The 14401-nt window shown below is 42.4% G+C and overlaps 1 protein-coding gene across 2 annotated transcripts in view; it reads right to left on the reverse strand.

Annotated features, from left to right (window-relative positions):
• LOC113570837 (MAF bZIP transcription factor a) overlaps positions 1–14401 on the reverse strand; it is an 81844-nt gene that overhangs the window by 9755 nt on the left and 57688 nt on the right. The window lies entirely within an intron of this gene.

Genomic DNA, 14401 nt, shown 5'->3' on the forward strand with positions numbered 1-14401 from the left:
ATCCAGATTAGGAGAGCAGTGGCAATTAATCTGCTGTATCTGAGCCACACCCCCAAGAAATGTCACACCGCCTCTTAATTCACAACTCCTCATGACACATGCCATGCACTTACTTTTGATAGTACTTATAATGCACTATGTAGCTATGCAATTAAAGTAGAAGGGGGGAAAGTACAGGAGAAGCTACAGTAGAAGGAAGTGTGTATTTTGAGGAATTTTGTTTCCTTCAAACCACTATATTTCAACAAGGATATGTTGAGATACACTGGTTTGGAGGAAACAGAATACCATACTGATAACTGGACACATTTTTATCACTTTACACTACACCATGTTATAGGTACAGTTGTAATATTGATTAAACATTTCCAGGTCGCAATTTCTTGTCTCAACAGTGAACAAGTGGAAATGAGTCCATGCAATCACCCATGAGAGTCAACATCTTTGTTGAGCCACTGATCCACAGTTCTCTCTCTGGTTCTATCACCGTACCTCACAGGTAGAATGGAGCGGCTGCAGCTGCATGATTCATGTGCCTCTGAACCCTCCTCCTCGTGGGTGGCCCATTAGGCAAACAGGTTTACTTCTGCCGGGCATACACAATTACTGCCACTTAAGGCAAACAAGCTTGTAACTAAAAATCTATTGAATCAATCAAAACACACACACACACACACACACACACAAACTCACACCCACACCCACACAGGTTTGCTAATGTCCTGCTCATTAAAACAGCCTTACAGTACAGTAAGTCATGTCTAGTAAGTAAGTCCTGTCTCATGTCTGAATATGTGTCTAATATGTCAGCTGCCCTTGATGATGCTCTGTGTTACGGCTGCCTACGTGATAATCTGTGTCTGTGCATGAGCTCGTGCATGCGTGCACATGCTTCTGTGCATGCATGTGTGTATGTATGCTCAAAGTTGCTTATCAATGACAACCTGTTACATCCATAGTTTGGCTTGCAAGCACCCATGAACTTACAGGGCATCTCAGTGAATCTTTGTGAATGCACAACATCCAGTCCTGTAAGTAAATGAATGCTTGACTTGACTGCGTTACTGTCAGGCTATACTTCCGTCTGTTAACACGGTAGGTATGGTTTTCACCTAGTTTTCTTAGAGCTTTGCCCATCTCAGAATGTCTCCATAGAGACCAATTTTTCTAGAACCAAGAACAGGCCCTTAATGTAATTTTCTGTTTTGAAAAAACAAAAATTCATGCTGAAACACAAGGCGTGAAGGACAGCGATACAAAACGGAGTACAATGTGCATTCTCAATTGTGTGGAAAAGACAAAGAAAAAACACTTTTAAAAACATTGCTGATATAACTACACTGTGGCATAGCTATTGGCATTTCCTATGGTACTCGGAAAAAAGCGACCATTTACAAATGAAGCTCTTTTGCCAGTCATCCTTCCGCACAAGTTTGAGGCATGTGTGGGTGCGTGTGGCTGTGTGTGGGTGTGTGCGGCTATGCACGTGTGGAGAAGACAGCCGACGCTGCACCTGGTTTCCTTCTCCTGGGTTACCACACGTGCAGCTGTGGTCAAAGTGCACAGAGCAACATTTGGAGCAAGCAGGAGATCATCTAAAGCACAGCTTCCCAAAGCAGAACCCCGCCTGACCATCCCCAGCACAAGGCTTGCGCGTGACTTGCCCTCTGTTGCTCCAGTGACATCTTAAGCTTGGTCTTTATGGAGGTTTTGCTGGTTGTTAGCCTAACATCAAAATCAATAATTTTTACATTATCGTATAAATGAACAATGTCCATCCACCATCAATCCATCTTCCATAACAACGATACTGTTGTAAATTAATAATATCTAGATGCATGAAACACTGGGGCTAATACCCCAGTCATCGGTTTCAGCACTGCACACTTGAGCTTCCCAATGTCAGCTCTTAGAAGAATATAAAAATAACAATCAAGTGTATTTAGTTTTTCGCCACTTTTGCTGGAGAGGACAGAGTAACTGGTGAGAGGGCTCTCCGGGCAGCTCCCAACCCAGGTGCAAGCATCCGAGCTTGCTGTCTCATCAATAATTGACAGCGTCAAACCAATCAGAACAATTTGCTCCCCACAAGTGAAGTGCTCGAGCAGGCTCGGGGTGCTTAATCATTAATGAGGCAATTAGCTGAAACGGTTACACCTGGCCCGAGTCGTTTGCGGAGGGGACACTTGTCTGACGCTCCACCAGAGGACTTGGGCATATCAGATGACAGGAGTCCTAGCAGGGTCATCTGTCGGCAAGGAAAGTGGTGCCTGACACCTCCACAAACCCTGTCCCCTCTTATCCAGTCCAGCTCCTTCCGCAAGCTGAGCAAGAGCAAACATGTTAGGCCGCTGCCGTGACGGGGGTGGGGGGTCGAAGTCTTGCAGGTCGTTGCTGAGGAGCGAGTCCATTTAGGTCGTTTCCTGGGTAATCCCGCTAAGGGCATGTCGTTATGGACAAGCATAACATCGATCGTCGTGCAAACGTGGGAGAAAATGACGAAACAACAACATCAACATTAACAACAAAGCATCTGTCACCGTCTGACGTGTTAAGACCCTGCATTGGTGTCTGAGAGGGAAATCAAATTCTTGAAAGAGACCTTCACAAAGAGCCATTAATCAGAGCAGAACCAGCCTAATGTGCCAGGACTCACCGTACAAGACATTTGGTGTGGCTGGGAGGATTAAGGAAGAGATACTCATTCATATTTACCATAATTTTAACTAGAAGTATTAATAGATCTTAAGACACGTTTTTATTCCACTATCAATAAAAAAGCACAAGAAGCCCATCTCACAAACAACTGAGATTAAATTATACAAAAAAGGATCATGCAGAAAATGTATAGCAGGTGACATCTGCAGAACATCTGCAGTCTTCTACTCCCTCCAAACATGATCCTTAACATCTTATACCTTCAGCTTCTCTTAGAATATCAATAAGTAATTTCTGCTTATGATATTCACATTATACATCACTGTCACCCAGTAAGAAAACCCCCAAAACAACAGATATCTGCAACTTCTCTTAATGGCTATTCTTAATATTGTTTTCTTCTAGTCTTGATTTACATGGACTATAAGAAGTCACAATCACACCACAATTAATTAGATGCTGTGGTCATGTGTGTACAGTGTATTGACATTTGTGTTTATATTATAGGCAGACGCTGCATGGTTAATGATTACAACTCAGCTCTGTGACGCTCACTGCATCAGAGGGAAGAGAAATATTTTCTAAGAAGAAATCTACCCTTCCACCTCTGTCAGCGATAAAGCTAGCACCTATGTGTACTGAGATATGCATGCATTTAAAATCGTAAATCGATATTTATTAAGAACAGTGTGAAATTCAATTAAAAAGGCAGGCAGGGAAATGACACCTTAAGAAAAAAGAACAGAAGCAAAGTGAGCAGAGTAAAGGCTGAAGGTGACGAGGTGTCATATGTTAATTCTCAAAGTAAGTACCTAAAGCAAGTAGATATTAACCTAGCCAAATAAACTTGGAGCTAACACATAACCGCAAAGCCATTGCGGTATTGCTGTCAGTGGCTACTGAACGTGCTGTGAGCTTTCAAAGGTTTTCTTCTTAAACCCCAACTTTTCTGAGAACACAAGGGGAAAAAATAGCTGGCGGAAAATGGAGCGGCCAAATAAGGTGCCTGGAAAGTAGCTAGCTCGGTCAGAATGCATTTTCACCCAGTGAAAAACAAGTCTTCAAAGAGGACGAACCTTTCTGTCCCTGATATGCTCCTCACCTCAGGATGAGGAAATTCACATTTGAGCTCCCTACTCTGCAAAGGTGTGAGCATAGTGTTCCAGTCCACTGTGTTTAAGATCACTTGGAGAGCAGGCTGAGTGTGGAAAGAGCTGGCTGACAGTAATGCCAGCGAGCTGTTCTGTACCTCCAAAACAAACCTTCGGCTCAGTGTCAGGTCACGCAAACCTGCGCCTCTCAACCTGCCTGAAATAACAACTCTGTACTGTGTGTGTGTGTTAACGCCGTCAACTGCATGAGACAACCACTTGATGTTCTCGTTCTCTCTCTCTCTCTCTCTCACACACACACACACACACACACACACACAGTGCCTACAGGACTCATTCTCATGAAAAACAGGGACAGTTGGACTCGATGGAGCATATTTAAATTCCCTCCACCTTCCTCCCAAAAAGCATGAGTTAAACTTTTTTTTTCTTACTGTGGCAAAAAAAAAAAAAATAAAATAAAAAAATTAAAAATTAAAAATTCCAGTATCAAAGTTGAAGCTTGCTGAGTATTGTTACTGCATTAGTAATGTTTTTATGTAAGACATTTATTAAGGCAAGGCATACTTATTTGTATAGCGCTTTTCATACACAGTGTCAACTTAAAGTGTTATACACAGGAATAGAGGAATTAAATAATAAAGCGTATTACATCCTGTAACGTTGAGCGATAAGGAGGCGGACGCATGTGCTGAGAGGAGCGAGATTTCAAAGGGGCAAATCCAAAATCAGGGTCATTAGTGCAGTCCAGGGTCACAGAGCCGACACGGAGAGTACGAGGAAACATTACAAAACAAAAACACGTGAAGGCAAACTAAGGAAGCAGGCTAGGAAACACAACGGCTAAGATCAACACAAAGCACAAAGAAACAACCATCAAACATTAATTCAAAAATTAGAACAACAGTCAAACCTCCAAACAAACAATGAACAGCCCCAACCAAGGCACACATCAGGGTTTAAATACATGAACTAGAACCGAGGGACAGGTGTACGCAATCAATGTGAGGATAAAACGAAACTATGGAACGGAACAAACACAAGACATCGAAAACACGGAACATGGAAGGGACTGATCGTGACACATCCCAAGATCTATCGTCTCAGGAAGGAAGAAAATGGGAAAATAAAAAATATATAACAGCACATAGCTCAGTGAAGTATGTTTTATATCATATTGTTTCAGGTTCATAAATGTGCAACTATTTCCCTTTGAGAAAAATGTCACTTTTTTAAATGCAGTAACTCATTCATAATCTTTCATCTACTACTTAAGCCTCAGGATTTGGTACTCATCTTTGAACCGTAGCGAAAATAAATAATCTCATTCCTTTTTATGTGAATTTAGTCTAAATAAACAAAAGACTGTTTATGTAAACATACTTCTGCTTTCTGTAAATTCAGTTCAAGATTTTTAAGGATGTCAGTAACACGTCTGTCATACTCAGGATAAGAAACATTACGCTACATGTCAGTGGACACAAAGGTTCTGTTTCAGTGCGTCGACTTTTTTCAGCCTTGTATCAACCACCGGCACTTCAACACACGCGCACACACACAGGGTATTCTGAATCTTTCAATCATATCAACATGCGACTACTCATGCAGGGAGCGTGGGGGCTGATCGTTAGATAACGTGTCCTGCTCGATCGCAAGCAGCACAGGCGCGAGATGGGTCACGATGTGCAGGGACTGTCCCACTCCCGTGCGCGGATGTGACACTTCCTGCAATGCAAATCAACTGCGGTTCAGCAAAGCGAAAGAGCTACCGGCCTGAATATCAGAATGTGCAAGCCATATTACCCAGTACAGGCCGAACGTTTCACAGAAACAGAAAACTACCGATCACGTTTTCCATCTCAAGCGTCTAGTAAATGGGCAATCGTTTACTAAACAGACTGGAGGGAACTAAGGAACTTAGTCCAACGTGTCACAGCTACATGACAGGCAAAGCATGACATCACACGTTGCCTGAATCTACACTTCGCTTGAACATGTTACATTTTTAAACATCAGTTTATACTGCAAATGCATGGATACATCTGCAGGCAAGGAGCACACCGCCTTGTGGCGCGAGAGAGGGTCCGATGGAGTGAAGCGCGAGTAGCGCACTCTTGAAAGCCAACCCCTCTGGTCGCTAGGAAAATTCCAGACGACCTTCCGTTAAACCTGGCTCTTGCGTTTCTCCCACTCTCTCCGCTTACCTCCGCCTCGGCACGCAACGGGACTCCCGCTGTGGAGTGCCGCGGCGCACGTGGGCGAGGTCGCGATGAGCTCAACAGCTCCGGGAGAGTTGCTTACTGACTCGAGCATCAGCTTTTCCGTGTCAGAGCCGCAGCCTATAGCGGCCCGGTATGCCAACTGGTCTCTGTGCGAAGGAGAAGAAAACGAGCGCACGATGGAGTAACCAACCCAAGGGCATGTGTTTGCACAGTCGTTCTCGCTTGTTGAAACGCAACGTGAAATGCAAGGCTGCTGAATAAACTAGGGGAGACTTTTAGTTTTGCAAAGTGTTGCCCAATACCAGGGTTAGGTTAGTTCCACCCTCTTAACTGTATGTACTTGTGTGCCAGTGTGTGCATGTGCTTGAGTGTGTTTGTTTGTGTAGGTGTGTGTGTGTGTGTGTGTGTGTGTGTGTGTGTGTGCATGAGAGAGAGAGAGAGAGAGAGAGAGAGAGAGAGAGAGAGAGAGAGAATAGGCTTTCCCTAGTGGTTGCATGAAGTTATAAAGTGTGTATGGAAATTTCCAGAAAATTTGTTTGTGGAAGGAGGAACCCAGCTGGCCTTTTCTTCCCTAAATTAGAAGTATTTTAAGAGCACTCCTCTAGAGAAGTCTGCCTCTGTTCTCTTTGTCTGAAGCCAATTTACTGTTGGTAAGACACTTTGGGAGACATGGATTGCCTAATCAGATTTTGCCATTTATAGAACGATCCAGAATGACCACTGCCTGCATGCCCATTTGAGATTCACTCTCATCTAGATCTCTCATAGCAGCTGCACAATCATCCATGAAAACAGCAAAACAGAGACCAATGATCTCTTGTTCACACTTGCTCATACCTGTATTCCTGTTTTTATTCTGAGCGTTGGGCTGACAACAGAAAACTGACATGGTGAATAGTAAATTCACATTAGGAATTATGATCCTAAACCCAATAGCAGAATTTTGGAATAGATATTGTTGTTACATAGTACATAAAACAGTATTTTGAAAGGCATTGGAGCTATGTAACAAATTAATGAATGATCAAAAATACCCATGCAATTTGTTCAAATAAATAAATTCATACATACATCAAATAGACTATATGAAGCTACCTTAAATCATGTAAAATAATTTCCATTACTCCATTTAGTCTGTTGCTACTGTGCGGTCTGGCAGTTGGGCTATTTAAATGGAAATTTGGAGTACTTCCCAATGGGGAGAGAATGTCTAAAGGAAAACTGGGCAAAAACAACTTTAGTTATATGCTCTGTGTATGTTTAAAATATAATTTATAAATAGGATGTCAAACTGTGTGCACTCTCAAAGAGCTGTTTTGACTCTTTTGTTCTTTTACTTTAAAAACAGAAAATTTTCTGCCTGCAAACAACTGTGCCATAATATACACCCCCTTTCCTTTCAGAAATACACTCCACGTTAGGACAGACTCTCTTTTCTGTGAAAACTGTCATTCCACACATAAGAATATATCTCTAGGCTGTTTTTCTAAGTCGTTTGTGTGAAACGACAAAAGGTGTAAAGGTGAAAGGCGAAAGGGAAGTGGAGATAGGGGCAATAGAAACCTGCTGCCAAGCGGTGTCTTATAAGCACGAAGAACGGAGAGACCAAAAAGACAGGCGCTCTCGCTCAGACAAAGTCGTTCTCCATGGATGAGAGATCCATCAGCCACGCCGAGGCAGCGAGATAAACGAGAACGCAAAAAAAAGGAGAGGAGAGGTTTTGAGGAGAAAGACGAGGAAGAGGAGAGGCAGTCAGGACTTCATGCAGTTAGACACATGGGTTTGGGGAGGTGGGGGCTCAAAAAGCAAGAGGAGGTGTCGGCGTAACCCTGGCAGAGAAGAGCCAGGGCAGACGAGGCTGAAAAACGCTAGCGAAACATTTAGAACAGTGTCTTACGTTTCTATACCCAGCTTCCTGACCATTCCCTGGGACTCTGCTGCCAGGTGAGGGAGACGACTGGCAAAGGTACCGCGCACGTTAGTCTTAGACTGGAGGAAGGCTAGCACGTGCTTCACCCAGACCCGGCGGGGGTCAAGGAGACTGCACTGGGTAACATGCCCCCCCTGCCTTTGCTGGTCAGGGGACTGGTGTCACCACCACGCCCCCGACAGAGCTGTGAGAAACGGAGGCCAGATCTGCCATGTCACCTACGCTTACGCAATCTCTCCCGCGGAAAGGGAGGCATGCCAAGCTGAATGGGCCCGAGCAGAGGCCCAAGCTGTGGGTAGTACAAGGCACAGAGCTTATACTCTCCCCTCTAAAGACAGGAGCAGGACCAAAGACAAACAGAGCCGCTGCACTGACAATTGTTTATGCTTTAAAGAAAGGCAAACCACGGAAAATGAATGATTTGATCAAGAGGAACGTTCCTTGTTAGAAGCAGTGAACTCACATTTCCTTATAAATGCAACTTAACCATGTGTAACATCGTGTGTGCACTTGTCGGTACGTGGTAAGTTAGGATACAGAAGTTGCTCAAATGTAAAATCTAAGTTGTGTCTTTTTTTCTTTTGTATGAATTCTTAAAATACCCATGTGTTATGATTAATAAAATATGCATGTATAACCCATATGCCATGAAATCTCTTCTATATGTTCTGAATTTCACCACTGTAGCTTCAGGGAACATCAGTGGTAAACATCATGAACTGTGGTTTCCTAATGTAAATGATAACTGGAGAATATCAGTAGGGAAAGTGGCACGTCAGTTTGAATGGATTCATTAATTTTTTTCTTTCGATTAAGTTATTTTTAAAAAGCATGTACAACCCTTGATTGGTGTGCTGTTCTGTTCCTTGTAGTCAAGTGTTCAGTTGTGACATGCAAGGTTCATTTTACACGATCTTAGCTCAGAGACGGTACCTACAATGCAAAACAGTGCTGATTCAATTAAAGAAAGGGGGAAAATTTTTCAGTATAAAGTTGGTCATTTTGGGAGTATTATTATGCAATTCATTCTCATTCGATGTTTTTATGTGTCATGACGCTTACATTATGAAAGATGCCTGCTGTGTCACGTCCGCCAGACCGTAATGAGCAATGAACTCACAAACACCACAGGAGACTGAACTACTGGAGGGCCATGACAGTTACAAGTAGCTATATTAGATAAAAATGATAAAATGACATAATAAAACATATAAATCATTTCAGTTCAAATGAGGTGATCTATTAAATAACATGTTTTAATGACAAAAACAATTTAGATTTAAGTACTTCTTAAAATAATTTACAATTTATGGAAAGGATTAAGCCACCTTGATATTTTTGGGGAAAAAAAAAGTTTTAAAAAATAAAGAAATAAAATAAATTATATATCTATATATAATTGTCAAAGTCAAATGTCAAATAAAAAACAAAGTAAAAACCTTTTTGCATTTGCATTTCTTTAAAGCTGCTTCTTTTTGGGAGACAGACCTTTGGACTGCAGTGCTAGTATGACATGATGTTGCCTAACAGTTTGCCAGGTGTCATGAGGTCATCATGAGGTCATCATGGACTGGTAAGCCCAGTTTCTTGCTGTCTTGCCCTGCACTCATACCACTTTTGGTTCACATGTAACTTCACCCAGTGTTTTGGCATAAAGAAAGAGGAGATTAGAAAAAAAAAGACTTGCAACTGAGGACAGTGGATTGGTAATAGGTGATTACACGCATGTCCTGATTGATTTGATAATACACGTTCTTAAGGCTGAGTGCAGGAGGTGACATTTTTAGTGTGACTGAGTAGGGTTATGATGAGTTACGTGCATTATGTGTACGCACACACCCACCCACCCACACACACACACACACACGCACACACACACACACACACACACACACACACACACACACACACACACACACACACACACACGCGGTGTTCATCCTCCTACCTCTCATTAAGGTCTTTTCTGTAGTCTCATATGTTCAGCAAGGTTCAGTGAGGGTTTTACATGACAGGGTAGCTAATCAGCTATGTTGCCAAAGAAAATATGCTCATTACCGTCTCCATAAGTGCCTAAAGTACAGTCTGTCGTGTCACTATGGTGCATTATTCTCTGGAAATAATGGGAAATAATGCAGTTACAGTTCTCACTGTGGAAAATTGTGGAGTGTGGAACTGGTTTTATTCTAGACAATGGATGAGCAGCAAAGGTAAAAACAAGCTCACTGTTCCCTCTCACACGCCATCACTGCCGGGATCCTTCAGTCCCCAGTTCAAGTTCAAAGTTCAAGTTCAAAGTTTTATTTGTCACATACATAGTCATACATGGTATAACTCACAGTGAAATGCTCTCGTAACTGCTCTGTCAAAGCTGAGGAGATATACAGGGAACTACAGGGAAATGGATGTGGTTTGATGAATAAATAACTATGTAATGAAGGATTCAGAGGGAATGTATAATATGTATATATACACAATGTACAATTTCTATTTATTTATTTATTTATTACAATTTACAGTTTTTTACAGTCTTTGTATGATGTTATGATGTTATTGTGGACATCATACCCAGAGTACATAGAGTAGTCCCCACAGTTCATCAGTTGCCTTGATTCAGGGCCTGAATGGTCTGCAGGAAGAAACTCCTCTTCAGTCTCTCTGTGTTGGTCTTCAGGGAGCGAAAGCGCTTCCCTGACCTCAACAGAGAGAAGAGCCCATTGTTGGGATAGGAGGTTTTCCCTTTCCAATCAATAATTGTCAAAACGACTGGTCTTTTTGGTCCAGTCTAAATCACTTTGCTTTCACAGCCATTTCCTATCTTCTTTTTATGGGAAAATGTCTATCAAGTTTTAATTGCCCTTATTAAATATAAATACACTTTAGCCAGTTTCAAGTTTTAGAAAGTTCTAATAAAAAGTGAATGCTTTTTTAAACATCTTTTTAGCTATTCCATAGTTTCTCTGATTTAGGCATGGTTGAATTTTAAAGAAAGGGAGAAATTCGGTGCTAAAATCAAAACACCACTATTTCGCATTGTGCTTCCTGCAGAAAACTGCACTGGTTTCTTTACAACCTCTCTGTCTCAGTCTCCCTCTCTCCTGTGATTGAAGAGCTTCTTCTCCTACTCAGTCTGTCAGAGGATGACTGTTTTACAGCACACACAACACGCTGATGGGTAACATCACTCAACCACTGACCACCAATGAGAGAGAGTGAGCAAGCGAGAGAGAGAGAGAGAGAGAGAGAGAGAGAGAGGGAGAGAAAGGGAGAGGGAGAGAGAGAGAGAGAAAGCAGGAGACAGTGATGTAGCCATCTGTTCATGCACTAACCACCTCTATAGAAGTCTCCTTCATTTTCACTACCTCTCTCCATCTCTATCTATCTTTGTATGTGAAATAATTGTCTTTTTGCATTATACTACAACATTTCTACTGACATCTAGGTAAATAAAGGCATGTGTTATATAATCACAGCTGTCTGTTGTACTAAGACAGCAGCATGGAATGTAAAGATATAAAGGAATGTTGTTCAGAGAATTTGATCCAATGACCTTCACTTTCGGAATATGGCTTGTTTCAACAAACACTGCAGAGCTGCTCCATTCTCCTCGTATTTTTTTATTTATTTTATTTTTATAAATCAGTCTAGTTTAACCATTTAGGAGGTAAGCAGCACAGAGCAGGAGATAATTTGTTCCATCCAACTCTCTGACATGCATATTAACACAATGTCTCCGCAAATTATTTTCCCTCTGCCCCAAATAGCTCTTGACCATGGTAAGTGCAAACAATAATATTTACAAAATTAACTCAAGAGGAACGAAAATAATGGTGATATCATCTGGATGTTATCAGCGGTTATAATGCAGATCATTTTGCTTTCTTTCAACATCGTTATAGTATCGGCTTCTACACCCTTCTCGGATTGTCCCCACCCTTTACAACATCTAATCCGTCGCACAGAACGAATCCGGCTTGTCTTTACTCTCCAAATCAACAAGCGCGCGACTTGGCACAGATGTTGGCTAGTCTGAACTTCGTATTTTGACACAGAATAATAAACGTGTAATCGAGAGCATATGTTTGGATCTCCCTCCCTTACCTCTCAGCTGTGCTGCCTGAGCCACCCGCTGATTCCCAGCCAAAAGCGGCACAACGGAGGAGCAGACACAGCACTGGCGCTCCAAGCTGGACTGCACGCAAGCAGCCGGGCATGGGCGCTGCCCGTCCCGCCAGAGCGAGACAGCGGCCATCCTCTCTCGTCGTGTAGGTCTACGGGTGGAGTGGTCGGGCCGTCAGCCATTCTGCACCACGAGCTTCCTCCACAGGGGCACTGGCCCTCTCGCTCTATCCACCCGTAGCTGCTGACTGGCGGGTAATTATCTCGCTGTCAACACCTTCTCACACAACTGCAGGCCACGCGTGACGGCTCACGCACCGCACCCGGGTACCTAGAAGGCACGGCCAAGTGAAAATCCGCACACGCGAGCAGGAACACATCTTCTCAGAAACGTAACAGGTCCGCGCATAAGACTCATTTATGCACAATAGTGATCATGATCGGATGGTGCGAACGACTGACTGAGTGTTGTAGTGTAAGCGTGAGGTGCCTTAGGCCAAGTAAAAGCTAAGATTACACTGTTGGCACCTTGATTATCTATAAGCCCTGTTTCTGGCTGCTGTCATTGCATCTTGACATTCAATCAAGTGGCTGTTCAGCCACTGCCAATGCTTACCTACTAGGAAAGAGAGCATGCAAGGTTGGAAACACAAGAGAATAGCCCTGCCCCAGTCAAGCAGGTATTTTACACATTAAATTTCCCCTCTTGTTGAACGGAAAGAAAGAAGAAGAAGAAGAACAAGAATGGGTTGGTGGTGGTGGTGGTGGGTGGGTGGGTGGGGGGGGGGGGTTCAGAGACAGCTAAGGGGTCCCCACAAGCCACTGCCAAGCTGCCGCCCAGACGCGACATGCAAACGGGCCAATCTGTTTGTCTGTTTATGTTCTGCAGGCAGCAGAAGCTGGCTAGCGGAGAGCGTAGGCCTGCCACCCTGCTCTGTCATACGGAAGCCACTCTGCCACAAACGGATGCCTAATGACTCGATTTATCCCAAACGATCCTCCATTCCTCCTAATGGTCCTTTCCATATGCACCTAAACACTCGTTCACACACTCTCACAAGGCTCTCCGCATCATGGTGCTGCCTTCTCCAGAGACTGCTTGTGGGAGGGGGAGTGTGTGTGTCAGCTGCTTTGTCAAATGCTTGTCAAATACTTGTACGAATTAAATTTTCTGCCAAAAGTATTAAACAAAACAATGAGAAAATCTGCAAGCAAGCTCTTAAGGTTCAAAATGTAGTAATACATATCCAAAGTACAAATAATAAGTATTAATTTGCACTTAATACTTGCTGTGATACTTGCTCTGCCAGTTCAAGTTTTTTGTCCTTTTTGGCGCCATTTTTGCAGTCTATGCCTTTTTATACTGGTGTATTTCTGAAGTCCTTCCTTTAGTTCCGAGCTTTCACCCATCTTTATGGGAATATAGGTCTTATATATGCTTTGTAAAAGCTCCTTTTAAAGCTAAAAAAAAAAAAAAAGGTTTATAATGGTCTGTGAGGGACAGTAAAGGGGCAGAATATCCTTTTTTAAAAACTAGGCTTAGGTTAAAGTGCATTATTTGTATTTTTAGCAAATATGTTTACTTTTACACACAAAACAATTTACTTGGCAATCAAGTAAGCTAATTCTGATTAATTCTATAGACTTCTCAGCCTGAACAATCTCATCAATATATATTATATGTTCATGTGAACAATTATGCAATTATTTTTCCAGTTCTCATTTCTAATTCATACTGCAGGAAAAAAATAAATAAAAAAAATAAAAAATCAAATGAAAAATGGGGCCAATACTGAGAATAATGCAGTTTTGTACTACAGATCCTAATCATGTGGACACAAAGCATGTTGAAATGGTTTCCCCAAGGCGTCTAGAGGTCAGAATTGGGGAATTGGAAAGGAGAAGTTAAGGTCAGATCAGAAATAATTTGGGGAAAGTAAGCTAGGCCACATTTGATGCAAAACAGCATGATAAGCAAGGAAGTCTCGATGTGCAGTTAATGCTGTGGTGGTCAAGCAAACTCAAATCTTATGATACAATTTACTTATCAGCTACTACTCTTAAACTATTATTGTCTACCTATTCAAATGGCATTGCCAGCTGTGACAGCGTGTAGGACTCAGATCCACGGAGGGCAATGCGATGGCTCTGCTTCTGCATTCTATCTTCGCTCCACCCGAGTGCCATGCTGTAATGCTTTCAGTGCTAACTTTCACAGCATAGCTTTATGTGCTATGTCATCTAATGCCAGCCTGATGAGTTCTGATCAGCTGTAGCTATACTCTGTGACGATCTAATACAATAACAATATGTTTAAAAAGTAAAAATGCCTGTAGTACTCAAGAGTACTTTTGGCAACA

The sequence above is a fragment of the Electrophorus electricus genome, unplaced genomic scaffold (assembly GCF_041902795.1).
Source record: "Electrophorus electricus isolate QZ-2024a unplaced genomic scaffold, ASM4190279v1 Scaffold113, whole genome shotgun sequence".
In the NCBI taxonomy this organism is placed as follows: domain Eukaryota; kingdom Metazoa; phylum Chordata; class Actinopteri; order Gymnotiformes; family Gymnotidae; genus Electrophorus; species Electrophorus electricus.